General features: G+C 33.6%; 1 protein-coding gene across 5 annotated transcripts in view; it reads left to right on the top strand.

The window, feature by feature from the left end:
- The window catches only part of Il1rapl2 (interleukin 1 receptor accessory protein like 2), a 1,002,166-nt gene that overhangs the window by 896,653 nt on the left and 78,712 nt on the right, over positions 1-26,801 (top strand). The gene's annotated exons all lie outside the window — the stretch shown is intronic.

Below are 26,801 nucleotides of genomic sequence, written 5' to 3' on the forward strand. Positions count from 1 at the left end.
GCCTCCTGTATCACTTTTCTCACTAAGGATTGTTTTGGCTATTCTGGGCCTCTTATATTTCCAAATGAATTTCATGACTGTGTTTTCTATTTCTATAAAGAACATAATTGAAATTTTAATAGGAATTACATTAAATCTGTATAGCACTTTGGGTATTGTAGCCATTTTGACAATGTTCATTCTGCCTATCGAAGAACATGGAAGATCTTTCCATTTTCTAAGGTCTTCTTTAATTTCATTAGTGTTTTGTGGTTTTCATTGTAGAGGTTTGTTAGATTGATTCCCAAGTATTTTATTTTTTTTGTGGCTCTTGTGAATGGGGTATTTTTTCTGATTTCCTTTTCAGTGTGTAGGAATGCAATTGATTTATGGGTCTTTGTAACTGATATCTTATTTTATGTGTGACTACGGTAAAATTTATCAACAGAGTACGAGGAAAAATACTCAGCATAAACTGGAGTTGGCCATAGTAGTGCTTTAGAAAAAATGTCCATGAATTCTTTGAAATTCCTCTCTTTGAGTGGTAGACACTACCTCTTCCTTGGAGTATGTGCAGGCCTTAATAACACTTCTAACAAATAAATGAGAGGCAGCAGTTTGTCACCTTGTAGACTAAATTATTAAAGATACTATGGTTTCCTCCTCTTCAATTACTCTTTCTTATATTGCTTTCTCTCAGGGAAGCTAGTTGCTATATCATGAGAACATTCAAGTAGCTTATGGAGAGGTCTTCCATGGAGGGGAACTGTGGTCTCCTACTAAGAACCATGTAAGTGAGCCATCTCTAAATAATCCTGAAGCCACAATCAGGATTTCAGATTACTACAGCCTCAGCCATCATCTTGACTGAAACTTTCCGAAAGATTCTGAGTCAGAACTGTCTAGCTAACCCATTCACAAATCCCTCACCAATAGAAACTGAATTAAGAAATGTTATTTTATACCACTAAGCTTAAATGTATTTTGTTACATAAAAATGTATAACCAATAAGACACTAATAAGTTTATTAGCATATCATCTCTTTATAAAGCAGCTAAGGGTATTTTTCTATATGATATTTAGCTATAGTTGGTAGATGATACTTCAAGCCATAAAGTAGAAAGGATTTTCATACTTAGACCTTTGTCCTTAATAGTTACAACCTAAGAAGCTCAATCTTACGTAGAAGAAAATTGCATGAGCCCTTATTTGTGCATATATGTATGGGATTGTAGTTTATTCACCTTAACAGATCAGCACATTGTATTGTTTTCTTTCTATAATATGGGGAAATGAAGCCCAACTAAGAAAAACTTATATTTTTATGGACGGACTTCTAAAACAATTGACCTTTTTAAAAAACTGTCTCTACCATAATACTATTTAACATTACTTGTTTTCCTGAAAAGGACAAATAACAAGATGCTTTCTTTCATTTTGGCAGATTAGAAGTGATTAATTTTCATTGTAAATTGTTCACTGAGTTGATGACATAAAATATTGATTCAGTAACTGGGCATATGTTATTGAATTGAAATTATTTTTTATCTCCTCTATAGTTTTCTCAAAATGAGTTTTTACTTCTTTGAGTAAACATGAAGTACAAAATACAGAAATGGTTACTAACTTACCCCAACTTAACAATTGAAAAAAAATGAAGCTATGTAGGTTTGTACTCCATTTCAAGCATTTTAAAATTTATCTACCATTATTTTAATAGCATACTATGGCTCAAAATCAGTTGATTTATATGTAGTTTTTAATTTTAAAATTAATGTCAAAATAAAATGAAATTATTCATTTTTGTTATTGATACGGGTACAAAAATATCTTAGGATAAAAGAAGAAAGGGATGTTATTAACATTACATAAGCAAATAAATCAAAAGAGATTTCTCATGTTGCTAATTTTTCATTCATTTCTCACTTTGGATTCCACTGGTTCAAGTTTTTTCATTTTCCTGAGCTCAGTATCCTCAAAACAAAAGAAATGGAGGATCATTTTTTATCAATTATGTATAGAAAAGCCTGGTTAGTCCCACCAAAATCCCTACCATGGCATCCCCATGGCCAAATGCCTGAGAAGATTTCATTTCTTGAAAGATAAATTCAACCATTATATTGTCCTTAACATGCTGATTTCATTTTTATTTTTTCCATGCAACACAACTTTTCCAATGATTTTTTTTTTGGAGAAAATTGCACATTCATGTATAAGAAATAATATAGAGAGACACTATGTACTATTTATCCAGTTCACATAGTGGTAATGTCTTCCAGAACTGCAGCAGGATATCTCAAAAAGATATATATATATATATATATATATATATATATATATATATATATATAGAGAGAGAGAGAGAGAGAGAGAGAGAGAGAGAACAGTTCTATTCTCCTAAAAATCTTACACTTTGATCCTTTATAAAAATACAAAATTTCTCTTTTCCCCACTCCTTTTTATTTTTTAATGTTTTAATTAGTTATACATGACAGTGGAATGCACTTTGCTACATTATATACAATGGAGTATAATTTCTCATTCTTCTTGTTGTACAAGATGTAGAATCACACTGGTGGTATAAACTGCATATGTACATAGGGTAATATTGTCTGATTCATTTTACTGCCCCATTCCCTTCTTACTCTTGGCAACCACTTAACAGCTCTCCATTTCTGTAATTGTCATTTTGATAATGTTATAAAAATGGATCATACACCTTATAACCTTTTGGCATCAGATATTTTCATTTAGCGTACTTCTCTGGAGATTTACCCAGGTTTTATGTTAATAGGTTTTTTTGAATTATGGATGAGTAGTCCAGACTATGTATATACCAAAACCTTTCAACCACTACTTGTTGAAGGATATCTAGGGTTTTCTCCAGATTTTGAACATTTATTATGAATGAAGTTGATGTAAACATTAATTTACAAGATTTTTAAGTAGAGAATGTACATATTTCTCTTGATAAATGCTCAAGAGTACAACTGCTGAGTCATATGGTAGTTGCATATTTAGTTTTAAAAGAAACTGCTGAACTGTTTTCCATAGTGACTATACCATATTAGATTCCCACAAGGGATATATGAATGATCCAGTTACCTTGCAACCTTTTCAGCATTTGGTATTGTCATAAGTTTTTTTTACTAATTTTGATAGTTCTATAGTGATATCTCATTATGATTTTAGCTTGCATTTCTGTAACATCTAGCAATATTGAACATGTCTACACATGTTTATTTTTCAACTTATAACCACTTTGATAAAATATCTTCATGTTGCTTAAATTCCAATTTATTGTATGATTTTCCTACTATTGTGTTTCAAGATACCATTTTAACTACTAGAGATTAACGTACTCTTTTTATTTGATTTGATTTGATTCTTTTGTCAGTTATGTGATTTACAAATATTTTATTCCATTTTAGAGATTATCTTCACCCTTTTTAATAGAGTATTTCACAGAGCAAAAGTTTTTAGCTTTAATGAAGTCCACTATATTCCTTTTACCACTTATGAATTTTGGTTTTGTTTTTAATCCTAATAACTCTTTACCAAGCTCTAGACCCAAATATTTTCACCACTTTGCTAAAATTTCTACAGTTGTAGAAACATATTGTGTTTAAATCTTTGATTCATGAATTAATTTTGATATATAAAATGCGAGTCTTGGGGTTGGGGTGTGGCTCAGTGGTAGAGTGCTCACCTAGCATGTGCAAGGCCCTGGGTTCGATCCCCAGCACCATACACACTTGCACACACAAAAAAAAAAAAACTAATTAAAACAAAGGTCTTGTTTCCAACTACAACTAAAAAATAATTTATAAAAATGTGATACTTTTTTATAAGTTCACTATTTTCACTCATGGATATCCAGTTGCTACAGCAGCATTTGATGAAAAGGCTATCTTTTCCTCCACTGAAATGCTTTTACATTTTTGAAAAAGTCAGTTGAATATATTTGTGTTGATCTGTGTCTGTGTTTCCTGTTCTATTCTATTCATCTCCATTCACATGCAGCTATCTCTCTACCAGTGCCATGCAATCTTGGTGGCTATAACTATATAAAAATATTGAAAACACATTGATTGAATACTACTTTTTTTTTTTGGTATCAGGGATTGAACCCTGGCGTGCTTTACCAATGAGCCACATACCTAGTCCTTTTTATATTTTTATTTTGAGACGGGATCTATCTAAGTTGCTTAGGCTCTCACTAAGTTGCTGAGGCTGACTTTGAACTCACAGATATATTGAACTCACAATATACCTGCTTCAGCCTCCTGAGCCATTATTTTTAAAATATTGTTTTAACCATTCTAAGTCCACTGGCTTTCCATATAAATTTAGAATAATATTGTCTACATCTATTAAAAAATCTCACTGAAATTTTGATTAGGGATGCATTAAATCTGACCTTTGTATTTCAGTTAGAGACAATTTGCCAAGATTTTTATCCTTCTCAGTTATTATCGAGAACTTCACTCCTCTAGCCCTTTGCAGTGTAAGTGGAGACCATATCAGGAGTCTAGACTTCTTCACCCAGCCAACTTTACTAAGGTATTCCTCTACCTCTCCACTAAGGTTCTGTCAGAGGAGGTCTTTCACTATTGTCAAGTGATAATGAGGCCACTATCATGGTGTCAATAGTGACTCTGAAAGAACCTAGAACTCTTACCTACCAAACAGTAGTTAGGAAACCCTCACTTCTAGTGTCAGTGAAGCTGAGTGTGCAACAGGGACTTCTACCTTACCTGAAGCCCTGCCCCCTTCTCTTGATGGAGTGGTGTCACAGAAAACCATCTAAAACAAAAGGTTTAAATAGAACCATGATATGAAAATGTCCAGTCTTAAATTGGAAATTGCTAAACTAAGAATATTTCAAACTAAATGAGAAAAGACAATCAATACATACCAATAACAAGATGATAGATGTTAGAATTGTCTGACAATTATGTAAACAACCACATTAAAAATGTTTCAACTAACAATTATGAATGCATTTCAGTCAAATGAAAAATAAGAAGAGTCAATAAAGTAATGGAAAGTCTTAGACAGTCTCAGCAATGAATTAAAAGAAAGAACAAAATGGAAATTTTAGAACTGAAAAACAATAAAACTGAAATACAAAACTCAGTGGATGGACTCAACAGTAGAGGGGATTGATGAGACAAAATCAGTGGATTGGAAATAAAACAATAGAAATTACCCCTTTTGAATAAGAGAGAAAAATATAGACTAGAAAACAAAATGAACAGAAATTCTAAGAGCCCCATTGGACTATAACAAAATTTCAACATTCATGTCTTTGAAGTCCCAGGAGAAGCATGCCTGTTAGCATTTCTGGGTTTCTGGGTTTCTGGATTTCTGGTTTTCTCAGCAACAAGCTTGGGATGTATGACACATAAGGAAAACCCAGAGTAGCTCATTAGTATGTTATTTCTTTGATCCTGAGATCCCTAAACTGTTTTCCTTCTCCACTCTGTTCAGTCTGCTTATGTTTGTTTTAAACATAATATCCAGAGAGCTTAGTTGTACTTGCTGAGAGGAACAGGGAAAAGTATATCTGCTTCATCCTTCTGGAAGATGAAGACTTATAAAACAAATTTTAAAAACAAATTTGTGTCTGATTGGGTATCTCCCCCATTGGTAAAAAGTAATATGTTCTTTCAAAATCATTGAGCCATCCCAGGGCAGACTTGAGCTCATTCCTATTAACTTCCATGTCATGATAGTTTGATATAGGCTGTTTTGGATGGTAAATATTCTCTCTCAGTTTGTCTTTTATTATTATATTGGAAGGCAGGAGAGTTTTTCAGACTCTCCTTAGGTGGTCAGAGTTGAGGAGGAAGAGATAACAAAATTTTTTTACTTCTTAATGTCATTAGAATCATTATAACCCATGTTAGGAACAACTCAAATGTTAGAAAAATGGGACTAACTAAAGCAATGTGGGATAAAAGGTATTCCCTTGTACCAAAAGACACCCCCCAACACTTTGGCCAAAATGAATCTCTACCTCTTGGATATCTATATCCCTTAAGGGATACACTAAAAATTATTGATACAAATGTTGGCAGATTTGTTTCACTGCTAGATTCTGCTTAGTACCACATTACAGAGTAATCTTTGCCAAAGCACAGGAAATGTTAGATGAATGGTCTTCTTAATAATTACATAGCAACAACTGAATAGATGACTACATAGTACCTTGTCAAAACTGGATAATAATTGCATAGTATTTTTCATTCCTTTAGTGCAATTATATGAGAGAAACAGCAAGATATTGAGTCATAATGCTTTGGTGACTACATATTTATTTACTAAATAACCAGGTAGGATGTAAAATCCTTTTCTTAAATAATATTTAATAAGAGACACAGTATTTCATTATTTTCTTCTGTGTGCTATGTAAAGCAAATCTCCCATTTTTAGAAATTTCAAATGTCTCCTGGGATTGTTATTATTGTTGTTTTGGTTATTATAGGTGCTTTTTCACACTTATCTGGCACAAAAGAGGAACTTTACTCTGAAATTGAATAATGGAAATAATTTAATATACTTCCTTTTCCAGTTTTCAGATCTCTGTGTTGAAGATTTCCAAAGTTGACAATTTAAATTATAAGGGAAAATTGCCACTGAACACTGTCAAATCAAAGAAACTGCCACAAGTTCCAATAGCTCCTGAAAAATTGCTCCTCTTTGCATGAAATGTAAATATCAAATCCCATAGGCTAAGTAAAACTTGTTTAGCATTTCCCTTAATCAGAATTCCATCATTTTAACAAGTTCCTGGGATAATCAACTTATAAAGAGAGAAAGTTTATTCTGGCTCATAGTTTGAAAGTTCCAGTCCATGATCTGGTGGACCTAGTGCTACTCAGGCCCTCACATATGTGTACAGCATGGGCAGCATGTCATTGTAGAATAAAGCCAGGGCACAAAAAGAGAAAGAGGAATAGACTGAGATCTCATAATCTCCTTTGAGGGAATGCGTCCAGTGACATTAAACCTCGTATTAAGTCCTATCTCTAAAAGTTTCCACCACTTCCCAATAGCAATCAGTTGGAGACCAAGCTTCTAACACAGACCTTTGGGGGCATTTTGGATCCAAAATATAGCAACTTTGTAGAATGATTTTATTCAGTATGTATGAATATGTACTGCACATTCCAAAACCTGCCAATAATTTTCCTACTATATTATTTAAATTTCTACAATTTTCCCTACTCTTTATAATAGGCTCTAGAGAACAAGCAAAGAGAAATACTTATTTTAAATGGCAATCTGATTCCATAAAATCATAAAATTATAAAATAATAAAATCTGATTCCATAAAATCAGAAGAATATTTTTATAAATAGTCCTTATTAAAAATGAAACACTTCAATAGCAGGTAGATGCCATTGTTAGTACACTAAGACAGGATTTCTTATTCTCAGCACTATTGACATTTAGGACTTGAAAGATTCTTTATTGGGGAAAGGAGCTGTCTTGTGCTGTTCAACAGTACCTCCTGACCTTTACAAGCTGATTGCCAGTGGTACTCCTCACCAGTGATGGCAATCACAAATGGTTCCACACACTGTCAAATGTTCCCTAGGGGACAAAGTTGCCCCTACCATTATGGTCCTATATGTACTCTATGAAAAGTTTAAATGGAAGTTTAAAATAATGTTCTTGTGCACATTGCAGTGTAGCCAAACTCTTACTAAATTTCAGAGCCTATTTGTGAAGTGAAGCTATTTCAGAAAAAAAATTCCTGAGAGGATAGCTGTACTGCATGTCCTTTTCTAGCAAAATGAAAACAGAGTTTGTGTCACCTCTAGAAGCTCAATTCTGCATGTGATATCTAAAGTATAGATCCATTATCTTATGATTAATGAAAAAAACAAGAGTATCAATAAATATATAAGAACTAGACATAAATAATGAAAGAAAAGAGGATAAATACAAATACTAGATAGATATTTTAATCTGTAAGATTTATTATGGTTATTCAATACTTAGAAAATAGAATTATCAGATAGATATTATATAACATAATAAATTTAACAGAATAGCAACCAGCAACTCAGAAGAGATAGTAATTGCACATTATAGAATGACCTAGAGTTGGTAGCAGTTCTTCAGGTTATGAAATTGAATGTCATTGGTTTTCTTGTCTTTTCCTTTATTCATGATAGTTAATTCTCAGAGTCAATAGCATGATATTTACAGTGGCAAGAGTTAAGATTAGGAGTCTCTGAGACTTGAAATAGAATTTTCCCCCAATCCCTGTGCAAGGCCCTAAGGAGATATAGATGTCTTATCAGAGACCAACAAACAACTCTTGTAAGCAATCTTCCTTTGGCTAACTAGATAGTAACAGGCTAATTTCTATTATATGTAACTAAAAAATGAATGATTTTCTCTAACAACCAGTAGCATAGGTTTTAAATATCCATATGTGATAAAGAAAAGATGAAATGGAGCATAAATGAAAAACTCAAGATGTTTGGTTAAGGGATGAAATATATCCTACAACTGTGTCAAGAGATGGCTTCCAGAAAAGTTTATCTTTTTTTATTAGCAGTGATAGACAAAATGACATCTTAATTGTGCTCCACAGTTTTTTATTCCCTAGACTTGTTTGCCATAGGGAATTATAAAGAAAGATCAATGGACAACTGAAATAATACTAAAATGATATTATCCATGTCATTTTCCATGGCAGGTCAACTACTTCTTTACATTTTTTTGTTAAATTATAAGGTTTCTTGATAGAAAGAACAGTCATCTCTATGATCCAAACTTGTAAAGATAACTAGGAATTAAATATACTGTTAAAAGTTAATTTTTCTTTCATGGAGGATAGTGAAAATGACTTACCTCTACCTGTCTAGTTTCTTGGGTGAGTGACAAATTAAGTTGAAGTAATATAGATTAACAAGAGAAACACTTCAATTATATATGTTCATAGGGGAGTCCCACAAAACATGAAACTTAAATAAGGGTCAAAACACTGAATCTTATATAGTATCTTAAGCTACAGAAAGGAATAGAGCTTTGGGACTTTTGAAGAAGTGGCCACAAGTTATGAGAGAAACTATATGGGGAATTGTTTGTCTTGTAATGCAGACAAAAAGTCTCAGATAATAAAAGTTGTCTAAGGGCAACTCTTAGAAGAAATGATAATAGTGTATCTGGGCATGGTGTCAACCTCCAGTCTCCTCTCCTGTGATCCAAGTTAATCTTCCTTAGGTGATAAGGTTTCCAGAGATGGAATTCATGAAAATTAGTTCCTTTTGGAGATCCCTCCTTAGGCAAATGACAGAAACTGAGAAAAAGTTCTCTGCCTGCATCCCATATTCCCAAAGTATCTTCAGTTTCAAATTATCAGCACATTAAAGCATCATATTTTGTGATGGCATAGCCTGCCTCCTTCAAGAGCAAGGTAGAATTATGGCTTTTATGCACATTAAAAATGAATTAAAATTTATTTTATTTATATGATATGAGGGAACAAGGCAGATGTTTTAACTGATTTAAAATAAAGGTCAAAAGTTTTTATGTGGTAAAGGAATATTTAAATGAATTGCAAATAGAGACTGTATTATGGTTCTCCAAAGAGATAGAAGCAATAGAATATGCATATATATTTATGAGAAGGAATCTATTATAAGAATTGGCTTACACAATTATATAAGCTGAGAAGTTCCATGATAGGCAGTCTGCAAGCTGAAGACCATGAGATGCCAGTAGCATGGTCCACTTCAGGTCTCAAAGCCTCAAAACTAAGATGATGGTATAACTTAATTAGAAGCCAAAGACCTGAGAACCTAGGTGACTATTGGTACAGGGCCTGGATCCAAAGACCAGAGAACTTGAAGTTCTGGTGTTCAAGGAAGTAGAAGAGTTTATTCCAGCTCAGAGAGAGGGAGACCAATTTGCCTTCTGTGATTGTTCTATCTGGACCTCTGCGGTTTGAATTGTAAACACCAAAATTGAGGCTTGATCTTCCACACTGTTTTCTCAGATTTACATTCTTACCTTTTCTGGAAATACCGTCACTGTAAATATTCTATAACAAATCAAACTAACACATAAAATTAACCATCACAAACACAAAACTTTTTTCTAGAATGAAGTGGGGAAGTCAAATCTCTATCAGACAGGATAGAAATTACATATTAATTACCTATAATTTAAATGAATTGCAAAATTATTCAGACAATGAACAGGGCTAGAATCTGGAATCTGAAGGGGTCAGACAAGAAGAACAAAATATTATTTACAAATGTTTTATTTCAGTTCACAAAAGCAGAATCTACTAACTTATTGAGTCACAGATAGTATAGAGGCAAAAATGTGTAATACCTTTCCTTGTCTATCATAAGGGTCATATCAACACTCCAATAACAAAAGAGAGGTTAACAAGAGAAAAGTATAACAATTTCTTGTTTATAGTTTTATATGACACAGGAGACTTGAAAAATGAGAACTCCAAAGACCCAGGGTGAACTATCCCTATTATATCCCCAGCCTTTTGCATTTATTTATTTTTTAAAAAAAATTGACAGAAGTGTACAAATATGATTGGACAAAAAGGGTATGATCTAATGGTATGGTATGGTAATCTAAGAGTATGATCTAATGATCCATACACCGAGGGGTAAAGACAGCAAGGCCTGTTGGTTCAGATTTTTCTAGGACACTTTGCCTCTGGTATTTGTATGAGGCAGGACCCTTCTAGAACAAGAGTCTTCAGAGATAAGGGAGAGAGTGGCCTTTTTATGTTTTATGGATGGCTTTGGGGGAAAGGAGATCTAGTCTTTATGACCCACCTTGAGCAATAGGAATATTGTTATTCGTAGCTTACTTCAGAGGAGAGAGAAAAGTATGAGACAGGCAGATGAGAGATCAGAAATACCTTGCATCTGAAACTTTACACTTTCTTTCAGTTCAAAGTACTAAATCTGCCAAGATACCATACTTTAGTGTATCATGTCTGAACCCCAATATTTGCTTAAGAGGAAAGAGAAACAATTCCTTATACATTTAGAAAATAGAACATTAAAATGCAAAAATATCCTTAGAAAATCACATCATATCATATCTTGTGTAAATATTCTTGTTGCACAGGATCTTGGTAGCATAAGCCAGTATCTTTAGTATCTGACACAATCCTTTTTCATAGAGTCTCTAAGACAGATTTTCTTTGTTGAAGGTGAAGCACTCAGGCCTATAGCTTATGGCAGACATTTTCAGGTAAGCATCAGAGTGAAACAAACAAAATCATTTATAAATGACAAAAAGATTTTAAATGGCTGTGGTTAATTTATTACTGATAATTTCCAAAATTGAAAGATCTAATGAGCATTCATTATAAGAATAATGAAGCTGACAAGGAAATTTTGTTGTTTCTTTGACATGTAAACCAAGATAGTAGAGTCAGTCCAAAAAAATGTTTCAGATGAAATAATTATAAGAAAAATGATTAACTTTATTTTCACAGAAGACCATAAACAATACACCTAATTTGTGAAAATGGAATGAATATAATTTTTACCGAGAGAAATATCTTAAAATAAAAAATACAATAAGCCTAACATAACATGTAATAAGTATGCCAAGTATATAGTAACAATGTACCAATAATATATTGAGTAAAGAGATTTAGATAAGTCTGGAATATAACCCCAAACACACACACACACACACACACACATACACACACACATTCCTTCAGTAAGTGCTGTGAATTCCCATTTGATATCCACTGACAGATAAGATGGTATATTCCAGTTAAAGAAGCTACATTTGACCAAGTTAACATTTATGAAATAACTTAAATTATGACTAAGAACACTATATACTTGTCATCTAATATCAGGCAAATCACCACCAACACTCTGATAAATAGAACCATATCATGGGACAGCAAGCATTTTGACAACTCATGCAGAACATCCCACACAATATACAATAACTGAAAGCTTTATGTTAATAATATTTTACCCAGATACATTTAACTTAGAGAAGGGTGAGCATTTCTTCTGATTGGAAAATTCTTCTCATGAAACTCATAAATAATAATACATCAAACAAACCTAATTAATTTTATCACCTCTTGTATTAGTCTGCTTTGCTTTGCAGTGACCAAAATACATGACAAGAACAACTTAGAAGAGGAAATATTTATTTTGACTCACAGTTTCAGAGGATTCAGTTCACAGTCAGTCAGCTACATTTCTCTGAGCCTGAGGTGAGGCAGAACATCATGGTGGACATGCATGGCAGAGTAAATCTGCTCACCTCACGTCAGCTGGGAAGCAGTGAGAGAGGCCAGAAAGAAACTCTTCCAGGGCTTTCCCCCATTGACCTACTTCCTCAAACTAGGTCCTACCTCCCAGGAGTTCATTCAACTATCAATGAGTTGATGGATTAATCCTGACTGGTGAGTTCAGAGCTCTCATGATCCAATCATTCATTGCCTGGGATGCAAGGATGGTTCAATATACGGAAATCAATAAATGTTATTCACCACATCAATAGACTTAAAGATAAGAACCATATGATCATCTAAATAGACGCAGAAAAAGCATTTGACAAAGTACAGCATCCCTTTATGATCAAAACATTAGAAAAACTAGGGATAACAGGAACATACCTCAATATTGTAAAAGCAATCTATGCTAAGCCTCAGGCTAGCATCATTCTGAATGGAGAAAAACTGAAGGCATTCCCTCTAAAATCTGGAACAAGACAGGGATGCCCTCTATCACCACTTCTATTCTATATAGTTCTCGAAACACTGGCCAGAGCAATTAGACACACGAAAGAAATTAAAGGCATAAAAATAGGAAAAGAAGAACTTAAATTATCACTATTTGTGGAAGACATGATTCTATACCTAGAAGACCCAAAAGGGTCTACAAAAAACTACTAGAACTAATAAATGAATTCAGCAAAGTGGCAGGATATAAAATCAACACGCATAAATCAAAGGCATTTCTGTATATCGGCGACAAAACTTCTGAAACGGAAATGAGGAAAAACACTCCATTCACAATATCCTCAAAAAAAAAATAAAATACTTGGGAATCAACCTAACAAAAGAGGTGAAATATTTATACAATGAAAACTACAGAACCCTAAAGAGAGAAGTAGAAGAAGATATTAGAAGATGGAAAAATATACTCTGTTCATTGATGGGCAGAACTAACATCATCAAAATGGCGATATTACCGAAAATTCTCTATAGGTTTAATGCAATGCCAATCAAAATCCAAACGGTATTTCTTGTAGAAATAGATAAAGCAATCATGAAATTCATATGGAAAAATAAAAGACCCAGAATAGCAAAAGCAATTCTAAGCAGGAAGTGTGAATCAGGCGGTATAGCAATTCCGGATTTCAAACTATATTAGAGAGCAATATTAACAAAAACAGCATGGTACTGGTACTAAAACAGGCGGGTGGACCAATGGTACATATAGATGAACGGATAAAAAAAATGTGGCATTTATACACCATGGAGTATTATGCAGCACTAAAAAATGATAAAATCATGGAATTTGAAGGGAAATGGATGGCACTAGAGCAGATTATGCTAAGTGAATCTAGCCAATCCCTAAAAAACAAATGCCAAATGTCTTCTTTGATATAATGAGAGCAACTAAGAACAGAGCAGGGAGGTTGTGAGGGGAATGGGAAAATAAACAAGGAGAGAAATGAATTACAGTAGATGGGGTAGAGAGAGAAGATGGGAGGGGAGGGGAGGGGGATAGTTGAGGATAGGAAAGGTAGCAGAATACAACAGTCACTAATATGGCATTATGTAAAAATGTGGATGTGTAACCCATGTGATTCTGCAATCTGTATTTGGGATAAAAATGGGAGTTCATAACCCACTTGAATCTAATGTATGAAATATGATATGTCAAGAGTTTTGTAATGTTTTGAACAACCAATAATAAAAAAAATCAAAGCATAAAAACATTAGTTGAAATCAAAATTAATATTATAAAAATACTGTCAGCATAGTGCTGTGATCACTTTAGATTCACCTCTGGGAGCCAAGGAAAAACAAAGCTAAATTAAAACTCTTGAAATGTAATTTTCAGGAAAAGATCTCAACTTTGGATTGTGCAGAGGAGAGTTAAGGGAAGGGTCGGTCTCTGGGGATGGGAAGGATAGTAGAATGATACAGATATTATTACCCTTTATACATATATGCTTACACCACTGATGTGACTCTCTACGCCATGTACAGCCAGAGGAATGAGAAGTTGTGCTCCATTTGTGTACAATGTGTCCAAATGTATTCTACTGTCATGAATAACTAATTAGAACAAATTTAAAAATTCAAAAAAATCTCAAATATATAAAAATAAATACGTTAAATTTTACTCACATGATAGGATGTATATATTATAACTGTTTTAAATGAGAAGCCGAAGAATCACAAATGGATATTTAATAAAGGAGTAATGGAATGACATATACCCTCACAGACTGGTGGGAAACAACCACCTCCAACACTACAATCATCATAACAATTCCTATTCTTTCATAGCACTTAATTCGTTCCAAGCATGCCTGTAAACACTTTACATACATTAATTCATATATTCCTTTTAATAGCTCTGAAGTGGATACTTATACTGTCTCCATTTTATAAGTGGAGAAACTAAGACACTGAAAATTTAAATAGCCTGTCCATGTTTAAATGGGTAGCGAGTACTAGTAGTTAGGCCTCTATGATGTCAGTGGGTAATTTAGAGAATTTAACCTGAATTTTGATGTTGATTAATATAATCTATAAGTTTAATAAAATAATTAATCTTTTCTGAATCAAAAAAACAAAAACAAATCCTCATTCTTGCATTGGTTCATTGAATAATTATTGAGTACTACTACATCCCAGGTACTATGCTAAGTGCTACAAGTACATATATAAGTGAAGCAGAATCCTGGCTTTGAATTCCCAGGCTAAAGAGGCAAATAGATATATCTATATAATTCCAAAGCAATATACAGTAATAAGAATTAATATTTCAATGATGCAGAACACATATATCAAAGAAATGAATATTGAATGAATAAAACATTAAAGATGTGGCAGGTATGAGGTTAGAGACGGCCTTGAATACCATGCTGAGCAACTTTGACTTTACCTGGAAGACCAGTTAGAGCTACTTTAGGGTTCAAAGCAAAGCAGTGACATAATCAAAATTTCATTTAAGAAAAATCATATCAGTAGAAGTATGGGAATGGAATTGAACAGGTAGCATACCTGGTTCTAGAGAGACTATCAGTTATCCAAAAAATAATAATATTAAAAACTTTCAAAAATGATTGGACTATTTGTTTGCTTAAATTTCTGTGGATTAGCAATTTGGTCTGTAATCACTTGGCCTCTTCCATAAATCTCCTCTGGGATATCATCCACACATTTGATCATTTGTGTTATCTATTTTGTGGGCCTCTCTGTCCCCATAGCTTTTAATCTATAAAAAGGTAACCCGTGGTTCTCTACATGGTACAAAAGAGAGAATCATGGCTCTCCAAAGGTGTCTGTGCTCTAATCCCTAGAATTGGGACTATATTACCTTACATAATAAAAAAAGGAGGGCACTGCAGATGTCATTAAGTTAATGATCATGAGATAGGGAGATTATCCTGGTCTATACAGATGGGCACAATCCAATTATGAGAGTCCTTATGAGAGGGGATCAGGAAGATCCCAGTTACAGGAGGAGATATGATGACAAAAATCAGTGGTGAGGGATTTAGAAAGACATTTGAAATGCTACCAAGCGAGCTTTGAAGCTAGAGGAAGAAGCTATGAGCCAAGGAATATAGGCAGCATACAGAAGCTGGAAAATGTAAGAAAAAATCCTCCTCCACAGAGTTTGCAGAAGGAATGCAACCTAGTAAAACCTTCACTTTAATTCAGTGAGACTGATTTTGAAATTCTGACCTTCCAAGCTATAAGATAAATAAAAGCAGAGGCTACAAGGCCTCCAAAGGCTTGTTCAAAAGTTGCACATTGTTACTTTTTCCACATTCCTTTAGGCAGAGCAAATCACAAATTCAGCTCTGATTCAAGGATGAGGAAATAAAATCCATCTTTTAATTAGAGACATATGAAACTTTGTTGCCTTTTTAAATTCATAATTTTGGAGACAGAGTAATCCAGGTAACAAGGGTAAAAAACTTCAACTAAGTTTGTTATGATAAGGCTGGAAAGGAATAGAAAAGTTCAAAGAATATTTAATCAGAAAACCCATCAAATTTTTATTATTAACTGAATAAGGAGCATAAATAGAAGGTAAAACATAGTGGATCCTCACACCAAACCTATGAAGTTAAGTGAATATTATCATCTACCTTTATCAGAGGTCAAAACTGAATCCCAAAGGGATGAAATGATTTGTCTGATTTCCTATAACTTAAATTAGAACACAGGACTACTGACCCCTGTTTATTTCTCTTGATTAGACTATGTTTCTTACATATTGCCATACCCTTGCCCTTGCCACATCCCCTCTTGAGTTCTCAGATTAATGGAAAATAAGCCTCTGCTTACTGTATTATCTGGAATGGATAACAATGTTCACTTCCACACCAGCATACTACATACCAGATAATGTAGAAAACTGAAGGAGAAGCTATTATTAAAAATGCAAATCCATCCCCCTTGGTGTCTGGAAACCGCCATTTTTTCAATCTTTTTGTAGGCTTCTGTTCTGGATCTGGAGCCCAGGTGTCTGTGCTATGCAGAATCTGAAAACAAACCACAGGGAGAACGCTGAGAACCCTGAGAGCCAGGAAATGTTTTCGGCAGACACAAAATCTTTGTTTGTATGTGGTGCTGAGGATCGAACCCGGGCTGCACGCATGCCAGGAACTGTTAACATTTATGGATATAGCCATTGATTTTACTGAAGAGGAGTGGGAATGCCTTCAGCCTGCTCAGAAAAATTTATATAGAGATGTGATGCTAGAGAATTATAGAAACTTTGCCTTCCTGGAGAGAAGCTTCACTGAATCATCACTTTTTTATCAAGAGGAATAGATCTTATATGTATAAATTGCACAGGATGGTGACCTATTAAATACTATGTGGATGCCATGACTCCTAATTATACCCAAGTATGTTCACCAGAAAAGGGCCTAAAACATATATTTCATGAAGTGATAAGTGCAAAATATAGAAGTTGTAATCTTGAATATTTACCAAAAAAGAAAATAGGGAAAACTCCAAGTGAGAGTGAACACCAGAAATCATATAAAAAATCAGGCCTTGTTCTCCACCAGAGAATTTATACTGGAGAGAAGTCCTACAAATATAAAGAATGTGGCAAAGCTTTTAGTAAAAAAAAAGGTCTTATTTACCACAGAGGAAACCATAATGGAGAAAAGCCCTACAAATGTAAAGTATGTGCCAAAGCTTTTGGTCGAAAATCACACCTTATTCGCCACAGCAGAACTCACACTGGAGAGAAGCCCTACAAATGTAAAGATTGTGGCAAAGCTTTTGTTGAAAAATCAGAACTTATTTACCACAGCAGATATCACACTGGAGAGAAGCCCTACAAATGTAAAGACTGTGGCAAAGCTTTTGGTCGAAAATCAAGCATTATTTGCCACAGAAGAACTCACACTGGAGAGAAGCCCTACAAATGTAAAGATTGTGGCAAAGCTTTTTGTCAAAAATCAAGCCTTATTTGCCACAGAAGAATTCACACTGGAGAGAAGCCCTACAAATGTAAAGATTGTGGCAAAGCTTTTTGTCAAAAATCAGTCCTAATTTACCACAGCAGATCTCACACTGGAGAGAAGCCCTACAAATGTAAAGACTGTAGCAAAGCTTTTGGTCGAAATTCAGACCTAATTTGCCACAGCAGAACTCACACTGGAGAGAAGCCGTACAAATGTACAGAATGTGGCAAAGCTTTTGGTCAAAAATCAAGCCTTATTCATCACAGCAGAACTCACTGGAGAGAAGTCCTACAAATGTAAAGACTGTGGTGCTGGGGTTGAGGTTCTGTTGTAGAGTGCTAGCCTCGCATATGTGAGATCCTGGCTTTGATCCTCAGCACCACATTAAAATAAATAAGTGAAATAATGGTATTTTGTCCAACTAAAACTAAAAAATAAACATAAAAAAGAGAGTAAACCTCATTAACAACAGAATTTATACAGAAAAGAACCTCTACAAATTGAAAAAAATGCAGGAAAGCTTTTAATAAGAAATCAATTATTTTCACCACTAGGCTACTTATTCTGGAAAGAAGACATATAAATGTAGAGAATGTAGAAACATTTTAAATTATATATCATATATTACTAGACATCAGAGAAAACACATTGGAGAGAAGCTATAAAAATGAGACCATTGTACTGTTACTCTAAGAAAGGGACAACATTTAATCCTCACCACAATAACCATAGCGTAGAGAATGTTTTGAAATGTGAAAATTGACAATGTGACAATGCCTCCAAAATTTATTCACCAATACTCAGAACCTGTGGATACATACTGGTTAGAGAAAATACAAATGGAAAAAAAAATATAGCTACATGTTTCTTAAACACTGCTTATTTTTGGAAAATTCATTGTGCCCAGAAACCCTAAAAAGTTAAATAATATATCCAAAATGTATTTAAATTTTAAATTCATTGAACATCTGAAAACTTATACTAGTAGTGAAAATTGAACAGATTTTGTCCAAAATATATGCCTTATATAACAGTGTAACATTTATAATAAATGTGAGAGTATAGTAAATTTATTATCTATATATTACACCTTGATATATATGAGGATCAGTAAAATACAGAACTCATTTAAGTTTAGAAAACAAGTAGTTGTCTTTAGCTTTTGCTTAAATTTATTAAGCATTATCAAGTTATTTTGTAGAAATAACAGTCATAAATATCATACATGCATAGTGAAGAAACGTCATCTTTGAAAGAATATAATTGTTTTTCTAAATCAAAAATTACTATTTTCACTTTTGAATACTGAGAAAAGAATTATATGAAATCTATTTTTGATGTTTAACACTGAAGTGTAATATTTTAAACTTTAATTTTTTGTTGTATTTCAGTTTACGTTTAGGTATTTTTATACACTGAGCCACATTCTTAAGCCCTCTCTCCACTTTTTCAAATTTTGAGACTGTATTGCTAAGTTGCTTGAAACCACACTAAGTTGCTGAGGCTGAATTTGAACTTCTGAAACTACTCAGCTTCCCAATTTGCTTGGATTACAAGCATGGACCATCATGCCAGGTTTACAGTGCATCTTTTTTACCTATATTTACCTTATGTATGCAATATGTCTTTATAACTGAATATTTGTTTATATGTTAACACTCATGTATTGCATCCTGTTGTTAAATGACAGATATAATAGTGTTCCACTTGACTAAATGTTCTATGTAACAGTAAAACATACTGTTGAGTAAATAATACTCTAGCATCTGTTAATACTTTTACACATTTTAAATAAACTTAATGTGGAATACAAAAAAAAATGCAAATCCAAATGAAGCCACCTTTTACTAATCGTACCATAAGGACACTAGTCATAAGACCTAAGATGCTGGGTTTACTAAGATTTTATTTAGGGGTTTTATAAAGGAAGACATGGTCGTTAAGGCTTCTTTCTCTGGAAATCATATTTTTTCTTTCTCTTTCTCCTTGGGAACTATTAGCAAGTTGAGGAAGTAGCAAACACCCAAAGTTGAAGATAGTTAGGTTCATTTCTTTCTTTTTTTTAATTTCTTTTTTTTAAATTTTTTATTGTTGGTTGTTCAAAACATTACATAGTTTAGGTTCATTTCTTAACTCCTGTTATATCATGTAGCTAGTTTCCTTAGCAACTTTTTACATATCTCTTCATATACTAACTTGAAAATTGTAAAAATGAATGTGATGTCACTGATCTTAAAGATATAAAAATTGCTTTTAAGTATTCCATCTTTGAATTTCCATGTAAAAGACATATTCTAACTTTTGGTTCTCATTCCACTAGATATTTATCTAGCATTGTTTTATGAATCAATAGATAATTGATATAGTTGAGCAACAAAAAATGTACCATGTTTTCAAGGGAAAACAGACATACAATAAACTTTTGCATTGGAAATCCCTATTCTACAAAATATAGAGTGTTATCTGTTACACTGTACACCTATTACTTAGGTGAGGCTTACAGTTAGATGGGATGATTGTATGGGCCTTCCTTATGATAGGAAATCTAACCCAGAGCAGATAGTTGCCTTTACTGTAAATAAATATAATTACAATTTTTAAATTGACAGATAAAATTGTATTCGTCATGTACAACCTGATTTTTTAAGTATGTATGCATTGTAGAATGGTTAAATCTATATAAATAGCATATACACCTCTCATAATTTTGTAGTGAGAGCTCTTAACATGTACCATTAACTTTTAAAAAAATATATTTTATTTTGTAGCTGTAGTTGGACACAATACCTTTAGTTACTTATTTATTTATTTATTTATTTATTTTTATGTGGTGCTGAGGCTTGAACCCAGCGCCTCCGCATGTGCTAGGCGAGCACTCTACTGCTGAGCCACAACCCCAGCCACCTTGTTAACTTTTTTCATGAATACAATTTATGGTCTTTAAATAAAGTCCCTATCCTGTATAACAGATCTCTTTATCTTCTTCCTCCTAACTGTTCAGGCTTCAAGTTACAAAGAAAGTAGCTGTAGTATCAATATAAAGCCTACTTCTTATGGAGCATTACTATGTGTCAGGCATTGAGCTAAGCATTTTAGTATACCACCACATTCAGTCATAACAAAAACCAATTGTACAGTAGATACTATTACCTTCTTAATTTTTTATATGAAGATGTTAAAGTAGAGAGAATAAGTGATTTGATCAAACACCCACAAATAGAAAGTAACAAAGCTAGGAAATTAATCCAGGATTTAAATTATTTTCTTCCTGACCTCTCAGCCACATGCTTAATCAATTTCCCTTTTGCTTGTACTGCAAGCAATATCTACATATAACTTCTGTAATGGTGGGCCATCTTAAGTTCAGGAAGATAATTAGGTCTGAAATCTGGATTCCCATTAAACTGCTACTTTCTTCCCAATCAGCTCATGTATCCTAATATTTTGTTTTCAAAATTCAAGCACAATCATCCATTAATATTTATTATGTATCCAGGACTAAGGAGAGATATAAGCATAAGGCATGGCTCCTTTCCTCAAGGCCTTCATAATATAGTCTGAGAGATAAGGCTAACACATTAAACTAGAGATTCATAGATGCTTGACTAAAAGCAAATGTCTGAATTTGTCATGCTTAACATGATTCTAGGTGGCTAGCTATCATCCAACTGTTTAATAGCTAAAGAACTATGTTACTGTCTAAAAGGATGTGGTTGGTTTGGACTATGGTAAATAGCCAAGGTGCCCCCATCTTGTATTTATGACAAGTAACATATCAAACATTGGAAATATTTAAAATATGGTTATTGATGATGAGTGGATATAGAATATCATATCTAATCCCCAGGTGGTAAGTGGAGGAGCTGCCAAAAATTAGACAAAGTAAGATGCTCTTGATGAAATGAACTGGAGTAGAGTCCATTTCATCAGGGAGGTTGTAAAAATTGTGTAAACGTAGCAGAGAAAAGACTGTAATTTGGGACACATGTGAATAACTAGGGCTCACATTAAGGATTCTGTACACCTATTATCCAGTTTCTACTCATGGGACCAGGAGAAACCTAACCACAGTACCCCAGGTTAGTGGGAGCCAACTATAATCAAAAGAAAATTTACTTTTTGTGACCTAAGGCAATATAGCCCAGAAAGAGAAGCAAAATTTCCAGTCAAGGAAGGATGGAAAAGTCCTAGATAAAAATGCAATGTCAAATAACAAATCAGAATTTTGAAGCAGAATCACAAATGGGAGAAGGAATAATGAGGTTAGGTGGCAGAAGAATCAATAATCAACTATTCAGGGCTCAGAATATGTAGGAGCAAGCCCTTTAGGGGTGTGATTATGTGCAGTGAAAGAATGATTAAGTCTTATGTTTATATGATGTCAACTGAATGATTGGGAGTTACATTAGTATAGTAGCTTAAAAAACATCACAAGAGGAAGATAAGCTCTGGCTCTTACCCATGTATGGGATAGACCATTCTAATGTGCTCTTGACCAGGGTCAGAATTAGCTTAGAAACTGCAAGGACTTATGAAACTACATGAACACAAATACACCTGGATACTGTATCAGTATTATCACTAACATTTTTAAGCTGTGTGCAAATGATATTGTGAGGAATAAAATCTCAGTTTATTTCAAAGATTTAGTGAACTAGTAGCTATTTCCAGTCATTGTGTATTTTTCTTAAAAATCACATGGTAAAAATAAGAGTGGCACTCCAGAAAATCCTTGTCATTGTTGAGATTGGTTTGTAAAGGCCTCTTTTTCTATGGAATCACTCAGTGAGTGACATAGGTATACAAGCAAAAGTTTTTCTCTTACTTCCTGAAATTCAGGTCAGAACTTCAGAATTTGGTTCCTACTAATGATATTCAAGGGAGGGGAGTACACACAGCATCAAGCTGACTCCAAGATAGCTAATTGAGTGTGCCTTCTCCCATATCATGTTATCTTTTACAAATATCACCAGATTACATTTTTATGTAAGATTATCATCTCATCGTCATCATTTTTTATCAACATTTGTATGACACTTTGCACTTTACAAAGTACACTTATCTTCAGATGTTGATTGCTGTAAAGCTAATGAAGCATATAAATTTTTCCAGGCCTCCTCCAATCCCTGAGAGCAGCTTTAGCAATGTTTTGTCTTATCATATATTTTATAAAATATGCAGAAGATATTTTAATGGAATTTGGTTTAGACACTTTCACTCTTATCTGGTAACATTGGAGTAAACAAGCATTTCAGGGATCTGAAGTTGAGTTCACAAAATATTTGTTTTAGTAGGACATATTCTTGGGATTCACAGTCATTTCTGCATATAGATAAAATATGTTATTGACCCCAGTTTCATTGGCCTAAAAGAAATCCTTCTACCACACCCTGTACTCTCTAACCCAAAGACCAGAGGCTGCAGAATCAGAAGTCATGTAAGCATCAAGATGTGCCCTAAAGTGTTTGGTAACAGAAGCAGAAGTCAAAGATAGAGACATAAGCTTTGAAATACAGAAAGCTAGAACCAGCCTTTGGAAAATTACTCTACATTTAAAGGAAAATTGATTTTAAAAATTGTTAGAAATTTTTCCTTGTTTGACAGTAATTGTCAAAATTTTCACATTTTGAATAGTAACAAAGTATACAGCTTAAGGAAACTCTCAGATTTATCAATAATAAAAAATGAATCTCAATCAAACATGCTAGAGGAAATATCATATTTTCTTTCCATTCTGTCTATAGAAAATATAAAATTTTGTTATATAAAGAGGAAAACAAAATATATACAACAGAAATGTAAGGAATAAAGGTATAAAGTGTGTCATGCAGTTAATTTATGAAAATGTGCTTTTTTTTGGGGGGGGAGGGGATTCCGTGATGTTCATGGTATTTATCAGCTTTCAAAAAATGTATAATATGAAGTGATTTCTTGTCACTTATTCACTTTCATACTTAATATTGTGTTCTTTTTTTGTGTGTAACCTTAGAGCCACGGAACCTGAATTGGTTCCTATCTGTGTACTCTATAACCAACCCTCATGATATTTCTTAGCTATATTATGCTTTACAGATTAGAGTGATACACCTCATTCATTTGATCTTTCTGCAAGAAATATGAGGGTCTACTATGTGTCATTTGCTCTTCTGTCATCTGAGGATGTGGCAATGAACATCACAGACAAAAATCCCTTCCCTCATCCATCATATATTCTTAACATTATAGAAAGTTATATAAATTATTCTTTATCCTGTGTCAGAGAGTTTCACATGAGTAAATAATCCTGGACTAGATTCCAGGTATTATCCATCCACTTAATTTCTCTTTCTCTGATTAGCTTAATTTACCATTGCTATTGTTTTATTTTCTACCCTCTTCTGTGGGATGGGATTTGGAATTTATCCTCTCCTAGGCTTCAACAAATCTCTGCTTTCTTTGTGACCTTTGTAAGGGTTCTAGTATGAAGTGAGATGCATTTCTTAGATAGGCTTTCTTATTTTTAACATGGCTTTATTTTAACCCTTTTGGATGAAACACACTCTAAGCATAAACTTTCTGGTATTTTTGTCCTTTTCTCTAGGTCACTGCTTAGATTTTCTTTTCTTTTCCTTTTTAGTTTTCAAATTGCACTCAGCTCATGTTGCAAAGAATAGATTCTTAGCCATCATTTTTTGCTTTCTAGGTAAAAGGGAATATGTTACTCCTTTTAAATGTCTTCCAGAAGCCACTACCTTTCTCTCAGCAGTATCTTTATATAGCTACAGTTAATATACCTATATCTATATATTCATCCTAGGTTTTGTCTTTGTTTTTTATTGCTTGGCAACAGAGTTTTTATCTCTGTCTTCCACTTTTCATTCATTATGGAAGTGGTTGGTGTTAATAAGAACTGGTAAATTCTCCCAAGGTTGTAGAGCACAATGATAGTAGAAGTACAAATTGGAGTAGGGCGAGTTATTCAGCAAAAATTGCTTTTCTTGCACTGTTTTTGGCTCCATAACTGCATTCAAATAAAAAATGAGTGTTAAAGTCAATTTCTTATAGCAATTTTGCAGGCAGCTAAATCTGCAACTGAGGCAAGAGAGAGCTATTTTGGGGCTTGAATTATTGGAGATAATTGAGTCATGTAACCACTTCATTCCCCATGTTTAGACAGGTTTTGAGACATCATCTGATTTTCTTCAAAGGTATACATGGTAAAAAGAATTTCCCTAAACGACTCACCTAGTCTTCCTAACTCAAATCCTATAATTCGATTTGCCTCATTCCAGCATAACTGCCTATCATTCTCCCAGGCAATAGCAGTTAAAGTTCTTAAAAAGTGCTTGAATTCCCATGGGGCTTTATGGTGACATTTTATTAATATGCTTTGGTAAACAAGACATTCAAACTTGTGAAACCCAAGCCCATTTCTCTGGCTTTATTCTTGTTTTAAACATGTCATTAAGAAAGAGAATGTGTCAGAAAGATCAAACTTGCTGCTTCAAAATTCATTTGATTTATTACCAGTCTAGAACTTGTTTCTTAGTGTCTACAATAATGTTATTTATCATTTATCCTATTCATTGATAGAGACAAAAATTAAAATCTTCTTGTGACAATGTTGATTTTTGTTTGCAGATGAAAGGCCAGGTTTTTAAACCTCCCTCCTACTATGAGCTAGACAAAATTTGAATACTTTATTACCCCCTGTGTTCTTTTCAACACCTCACTCCTTCCTCAAACATTTCCCAGTGGTGCTTCAAGTTTACCATCCATACCTTACCCTCCTCTGAATCCCATAACTGTTTCCTCTTATATCATGTGTTCTATCTCCCTTAGGGCTTTTCTGTCAAATGCCCCAATGATAATATAACTTAAAAATGAGTTACAGTTTCCATGGTGGGAATTACTTTATCTCTTACTACTCTTGTGCTCCTGGAAGTTTTCTTTTTTAATTCAATAAGAGACATCTGAAAGTAAAATGTATTAACTTGTGGAAGGAATAATAAAGTAATGTCAGGCACTATACAGGCCAATCAGATTTGTAAGAAGAATGAATGAGGAGTATGGAAAAGTGAGAATAGAGTATGAATTTTTTATATCATAAAATATATAGATAGACATCTGTTGTAAATAAACGTATATCTAGCCCTTGAGACAACTCTTTGGGTGATTCCAAATTCACTTATTTGGACATTTGACATTAATTCAAGAAGTGTATTTTCACAATAAAATCTACCATTCTTGAAACAACCATGCACAAAGGATATTTATTTTTCACTATGTTGCTGCATTGAATTTTTGCAATCCCTCTTACCAACTATTAAATTGGTATAAAATATGTATGTCATCCCAGTCTACCTAGCAAACTGATCACTTCATTACAGATTTGGTTTATGTGCCAAGTCAGGAAAGAACTGACTACTTACCTGCCTGCCTGCCTGCCAGGTAAAGCCAGTGTTATTTATTTGCTCTTTCTGTCTCACACACTCAGTCAGGGCTGTCCATCACAGCACCAAATCATTTGATCATTTTAAGAGCATCTTCATAGATTTCAAATGAAAAACTATCTCCTTAATTTTTGCATTGATATTATACATGTGTTGTGGTATTGTTGTTGATGGTTGTTTGCTTTTTGTTTTTTTTTGCTGTGTTTTCTTATTTTCAGAATTTTGTTCTTGGATTGCAAGAGTGACCTCTAGTGTGAAACATCTGCATAGTTATAATCTCAAGCTTTTATCCAGCCTCAATTTCCATAGGTATAAGAGTTATGCAACATATAACTGGTAAAACTTCCACAATCATGACAAATTATCATCTACAAACAAAGTTGGGATTCTTATTAGTGTTTATATGTTTTATGCCCAAACTTTCAAAACCAAAGGTCTGTTGCATTCTGGGGATTTTGAGATGGCAAGGACAACTCTTCCATAAATGCCCTTGCTGGGAACTGGAAGTAAATTATGGCATTCTTTATGGGCTAGATGTATTTGCAGAAAAAAAAATATTGTTTTGTAGGTCTCATGTTGCCCCTGGCATTCCTGTTGTGAATAATTGGCTAATGCACTCACCTGTTCTCTTTCTTCTCTAGAGAAAGGAAGTATTTCCTTTCTACCATGCTGTA

This window comes from Marmota monax, unplaced genomic scaffold (assembly GCF_021218885.2).
Source record: "Marmota monax isolate L192 unplaced genomic scaffold, Marmota_monax_Labrador192_F-V1.1 WCK01_AAM20220418_F8-fsc00050, whole genome shotgun sequence".
NCBI lineage: Eukaryota > Metazoa > Chordata > Mammalia > Rodentia > Sciuridae > Marmota > Marmota monax.